Source organism: Sus scrofa, chromosome 2 (assembly GCF_000003025.6).
Source record: "Sus scrofa isolate TJ Tabasco breed Duroc chromosome 2, Sscrofa11.1, whole genome shotgun sequence".
Classification (NCBI taxonomy): Eukaryota; Metazoa; Chordata; class Mammalia; order Artiodactyla; family Suidae; genus Sus; species Sus scrofa.
This window is the reverse complement of record NC_010444.4, coordinates 35693963-35700611: the sequence shown is the minus strand read 5'-3', so window position 1 is coordinate 35700611 and position 6649 is coordinate 35693963. Positions and strand designations below refer to the sequence as shown.

At 33.1% G+C, this 6649-nt stretch overlaps 1 long non-coding RNA gene across 1 annotated transcript in view; it reads right to left on the bottom strand.

Annotated features, from left to right (window-relative positions):
* The window catches only part of LOC106509395, a 130269-nt gene continuing 129211 nt past the window's right edge, over nucleotides 5592–6649 (bottom strand). Inside the window, exon 4 of the long non-coding RNA XR_002341543.1 lies at nucleotides 5592–5685. This is a non-coding gene — a long non-coding RNA (uncharacterized LOC106509395). The remainder of the gene's footprint in view (nucleotides 5686–6649) is intronic.

Below are 6649 nucleotides of genomic sequence, written 5' to 3'. Positions count from 1 at the left end.
CCTTTTATACATAATAATTTTACTGTTTACTTCTATAACTACAGTATGATAAAGACATTAATATTGATATTTCTACTATATGATATATATTCCGTATTTGCAATGGTTAATTTTAAGTGTTAAACTAACTGGCCATGGAGTGCCCATATTAAACATCATCACTGTGTATGTTTGTGAGGGTATTTCTGGATGATATTAGGATTTGAATCAGTAGTTTTCCCTCCCCAGTGTGGATAGGCATCTTCCAATTTGTTGAGGTCCTGAATAGAACAAAATTGGAGGAAGGAAGAATTCACTTCTTTTTTTCTTGAATGACTAATTGGGATGCTACACGACATCTTATTTTCTCTCAGCCTAAGACTGGGATTTACATTATTGGCTCCGCTAATGCTCAGGATACATATATACAGTTGACACTTGAACAACACAGAATATATAAGCAGCATTAGCAACGGAGAAGTTCAGAAATTAGCACTCATATATAAAGGAAAATATAACAAAAGATTAAAATTATTTTTTTGAGAAATTAAATAGTTTTTTAGCCAATGATTATAAAAATAGTTTATCTTCAATGAAAAAAAATCTTACAGTATACAACAGAATTAAAGGAAAAATAAAACTAAGTTTTTACCAAATAATATCTTATATATTTGTATTCTGTGTGTGTGTGCACACATGCATGTGTCTGTATGTTTGTGTGTGTCTCATAATTTGATCAACAAAATCTCATGGGTAAATTTCCATATTAAAAATTGTATGTGTATTTTTCTTTTTTTTTTTTTTTTGGCCATGCCTGTGACATGTGGAAGTTTCTGGGCCAGGGATCAAACCTGTGCCACAGGAAATGACCAGAACCACTACAGTGACAACGCTAGATCCATAATCTTACTGAGCCACAAAGAATTCCCTTTACTGCTCATTTTATTAGAATTCAAATACATTTTTAACAGCTAGCATTAAAGTTTTTCTTATGAAAGATAAATTAGTTTTATATCTGTAGACCATTTTGGAATAGGTACTGCGACTTTTTTGGTATCTTGTAAAAAGATATGAATAAAAGTGTATGCTAAATTTTTATACATAATACATATTAGAGGTTGGAAGTGAGATGGAGGCCAGAGAGATAAAAGGATCCTGACATCATAGGAGGCTAAATTCTGGAGAGAGAGATGGCTTCTGGGAAATTCCTATTTGCTGGTACATTGCCACACAACCTTAAAGTATTTTGTCAATACTCAGTTCTAGACAGTTTGGGACTTATGTGAGATACAATACATACATTGTTCTAAAACCTATGAAAATCTACAATAATATACAAATCTGGGGGATACTGATTTGCTTAAGGAATATTAAGTGAAAAGTAGCATGTTCAAAGTATAGGTTGCAAGTTCAGCTTCTGCAGGAAGGTGAACCCAAATGACCAAGAATCTAAATCCAAACTATCACATAGTTTTAAGGGTACCTGCTTTTTTACAAAATTTTTATCTGGTGAGGTTTTTCATTTTAATCTTTACCAAATTCATTTATCCAACATATATTAATCACAATTCTAGGCCCTGGGGGTATAATATAAAAACAAAGCATGTTTTTGTGTTCTCACAATGCTTACTATATGGTGCATATTTGTGAGTTAATTCAGGAATGAAGGGTAGCAGGAGATGGTGGAGTGAGGGTAATAAACAATATTTATGTGAAAAACAGAAATAATTTATAGATGCAAAATGATATTTCATTATATTAATTGTGCTTTTAGTTCTGTAGGTGTTTCCAGGACACATCTCCTATTTCTAACAGTAATCAAATAAAGACTCTTTCTTTCTGGTCTCATTATCAGCCTTAAAGATGCACTCAGGAAGAATATCACATGATCTATGTTTTTATCATCAGCAATTCAAATCTGAGTCCCTTCAGAAAAAGTAAAGTTCAGCTCTGTTCCAGTAGAAATTATCTCCTCTTGGAATTTTCTAATATATTTAGAATGTTGTAATAAGATTTTATTCGAGAATCAAAAGTACATTGATATTTTGTATCTAACCTGTAAGTGTTTTTCCCCTTAGTGAAATTAGTTACCCCTAATTTCTTCAATGACATATCTAATTTTTTGCCTATTGAACATAAATGTTCTTTTATAAAAGCTACCTTTTCATTAAACTCTGGTCTTTATGGTTGAGATTTTTATCAACCATATTAAATCATGAATATTATCCACAACTGGAATTACATCCCAGAAACATATTCTTCCTATATTAGGAAACTGCTGAAACTAATAGAATAACTGGAAATTATTTATTATGGCTTCATCTATCCTTGTTTGCCCCTTTCTCCTCATCACTGACTTTCTTGCATATGCACCTAAATTGCTATGCTAAAGAATTCTTAATTAATTCTGTCCTTAGAAGCTAAATTCCTGGTTTTCCATATCTCGCTTCCTTTATGAAGCTGTTGTTTATGCTAGATTATGACTGCAGATAAAGAAACAAACAAAATAAAAGCAATTCCTAGATGCCATTAGCAATAGATAAGAGAGACCATTAAGTAACATTTATTAAATGTTCATTATGGTCCAGATATTGTTAAACATTACAGAATCCATCTCATGTGTTCCTCATGTTCTTTCACTGTTTATTTCAGGAGTGAGCTTGGGGTGACAGAAATTACTCTAAAACAGTTTATAAGAGTGAAAATTCTGATTCGTGGTTTGCCATGTTTTTGGTATACTCTCTTTCACTGGAATGGTGCATTTCTTTATTGTGAAAGAAGTTAGCATATTTTCACTAATATAGCCAAACTTACTGTTCTTGTAAGGAAATTCCTGTTTACACAGGACTAAATTATCAGAGTCTTATTAAGGGAAATGTTGGCCTCATGCCCATGTGTATCAAGACTCATCATAACCACTTAAGGACTCAGGCCAAAGGAAGCCCATTTGTGTGATTCCAAAACCCCAACAATATAGGGAAATAATATAATGAATCACAATCTGGTTCATAAAATTTTCTTCCTAGATGATATATATATAAATTACATCAATATTTTGTTGGCCACTTTAAGTAACATGGTCATGCCTGATTTTAATAGGGGATCAGGAAGCATATTGATATCACATCTCCAAAGGGAGATAATTAGAAGTATTTGGTGAAGATCCACATTGACTATCACATACACGAAGCTTACTTCATCAATATCTGTGGTCTGATTTCACCATTTTAAATTTCACAAAAACACATTTAAAATGACATTTTTCAAAATGACTCAAGAGCTTACATTCAAATCAATTTTGTAAAGAATCCTATAATAAATGAAGAAAAAAGGTCTCACTGAAAAAATCTGCTGACAAACTGAAATCTAATAGTATTCATTTTTATATTAAACAGGTTAATATTTCTGCATGGATCATTTGATGATTCATATTTTACTTTAGGACCCTTTTTATTTATCAAGTTATCTTCCCTTAAATGACTCTATACTGCAAAATATATTACTAACATATCAAATACAGTAATGACCCTCCAAAACTTATAATCAGTATAATAGCACTTTTTCCAGCATATTATCTTCCACGCTTTCATCCATAAACAAATATATTTTTAAAAGGTAGAATATTATCAAAGGTACAACTTTTATTTGCTTTATTTTCTTATACATATTTTTTGTTAACATTATGTTTATAAATGTAATGGCTGATCATTTAAAATAATTTCTTTTATTCTTTAAATGTTGTTCACAAAATTCTATTAGGTATGTAGCATTAAAATAAGTACAGTCTATGATATGCATCTTGGAATTTCTTTGATTATTTCCTAAGAATAAATTGCTAGGGATAGAATCACTGCATAATTCAAAGATGATTATTAATCATATATTTTTATCTAATTATGTGCACCTATGATCCATAAAAGATTACTTGGCAAAATGATTAGTGAAATCTCCCCATTAAATGAGGAGATTTAAAATTTTTATATCTCTTATCAATCTATTTTAATTTCTTTCTACTCTGGAAATTGCATCTATTATTTGAACATCTGTGTTTTTATTAGACTCGGGACATCTTAATAAAATTTTTATAATGTACTTTAAACAAATCACTACATGAAAAAATTATGTGGTTTTCCTGACAAGTAATAGGAGTCCTATAGCATATATGATCTATATGATCTATATGCTATAGAATATACATATGATCTATACGTTAAAGAATAGATGATTATTCAAGATTCTTTTTTTTTTTTTTGTCTTTTTTGCCATTTCTAGGGCCGCTCCCGCGGCATATGGAGGTTCTCAGACTAGGGATGGAATCCGAACTGTAGCCACTGGCCTACGCCAGAGCCACAGCAACACGGGATCCAAGCCGCGTCTGCAACCTGCACTACAGCTCACAGCAACGCCAGATCCTAAACCCACCGAGCAAGGCCAGGGATTGAACCCGCAACCTCATGGTTCCTGGTTGGATTCGTTAACCACTGAGCCACGACGTGAACTCCCTCATTCAAGATTCTTAATAACATTTCTGAATGGAGTAAAACATTTTAAAGAATTGGAACAGTTGTAATTTTTAGTTTGTCTATTCATAAGTTTTTCACTTAAGAAGCATTTTTTGAGCATTTAATATGTGCCAGACTCTATGGTAATCATTGGAGATGAAAAAGTAAATGATACAAAGTTTGTATTATGGAAATGAGGTAATAAGAGGGTAAAGTTCACAATTTTCCAGTAAGAGCAGCCAGTAGTGTGGGAGGGAAAAGCACCAAAACCTGAAAAATATGTTACCAGCTATACTGCCCAATGTAATAGCTACCAACCACATGTACAATACAAATTTGAATTCAAATAAGTTAAATTTAAGTGAAATTCTTCAGTCACACTGAACATTTTTCAAGTGCTTAATGAACACATGTCACTAGGCCTATTATGTTGGCCAGTGTAGACTGTAGAACATTTCCATCAACACAAACATTTCTCTTCTATGGTCTAAAATATAAGACATGTGTGAATGAGGCTAGATTGACAATTACTCCCCATTCCACTTAACCTATTTAACTGTTGACGGGAAGAGAGGGGTTTCCTAAAGCTGAGTAAATCTTTTTCTTTCCTTTAACTCTCTTTTTCTTTATTTTACTTACTTTATTTTTAAAAAACATGTTGGATAAAGCTAAATAAACTATTATTTTAAGTTGTGATATTTTGTCTCACTAGATGTAAAGACTTCTATTAATCCAGGAAACATGTCTTTGATTTAGGTAATGCCTTGAATAGACCCTTTGGATGTGGAAATTCAAGGCAACTTTCCAGGCATGGCTCTGTGAGAATTCAGGAAAGTCAGTATTATTTCTTTTTAAAGCAAGTCTGTTTGTTCTGTTGCACTGGAGCTCCTCCACTTCAGAGACTCCTTGTCTTTGTGTTATTCAGGCACACATCAACCTTAAAATAGCATTTGTTCACCTGGGAAACAGTGAGGAAACTTAAGGACCTTAGCTAAAAGGATACAAGATACTGGTATGAATAGTTATTTGGTCCCTCAAAAGGCATGCTGCTTTGAAGGCTTCCAATAAACTTCAAGGCAAAAAAAAGGTAAATTTTATTCCAATTTATTTTGAATTTTATTTCTATAATCATCATCATACTATTAATATAGTGCCACTATGTAATAGTTGAAGCATTCCAGTGAGTAGCAACGGGAGATGGATACTAAAATGACAAAAAGAAAAAAAAATTAGAAAAAATAAAGGAGTGTGGAAAGAGTTGAAAGAGATCAAATTTGTTGGTTTGAATACAATACAGACCACTAAAGCTGGATTATACTATTATTCTATGGGTCAGCTGCATATAACATTCTGATGATGACAGACATTGGGATGTAGGAGATTTATGAATGAATTTTCAAAATCATCAGTGAATGGAGACAGATGATAGAAGCTTTGTTGATAACTATGATAACGAGGGGTTGAGCCTATAGCAGTAAAACGACGATTAAGAATTTCAGAAGTTTTGTTTGCTGTCATGGTTTGTTTGTATCAAGGAAGTGGAAAAACAATCTTTTTTTTTTTTTTTTTTTTTTTTTTTAAAGTCACACCTGTGGAATATGGAAGTTCCCAGGCTCGAATCAAATCAAAGCTGTTGAGGCCTATGTCACAGCTTGTGACAACTCCAGATCCTTAACACACCGAGTGAGGCCAGGGACCAGACCTGTATCCTCACAGAGATAACATTGGTTTCTTAACCCACTAAGCCACAACCAGAATTCCAGAAAAATAATATACTGACATTAGCTATACGGAGCCTGAAAGCTGCAGATAATGTCTCTAGACCCCTATACCTCTTGGGTGTGAGAGAAAAAAGTGCTTTCATTTAAGAGAGAAAGTGGTGTCTCCCAAAAGATCCAGTTGCAGTTGAGGAAAGCAGGTAGACGTTACATTGCTGTTAACATGTGCTAAGAGTTACGGAGGGTGAGTTGAGAGGTATTAGGAAGAACCTACCCAATTAAGGACTGAACCAGAGTACAAGAGACAAAAAGAATATGACTTTGGTTAGAGGAAACTGCATTTGTTTGGTGACAAGAATGACAGACATGGGGAGAGACTGTATCTCCTAAAGCTTGAATACATTCAGGGCCCAGGTGGAATGTGGATAAATCAGCAGTAGAAATCTTTGC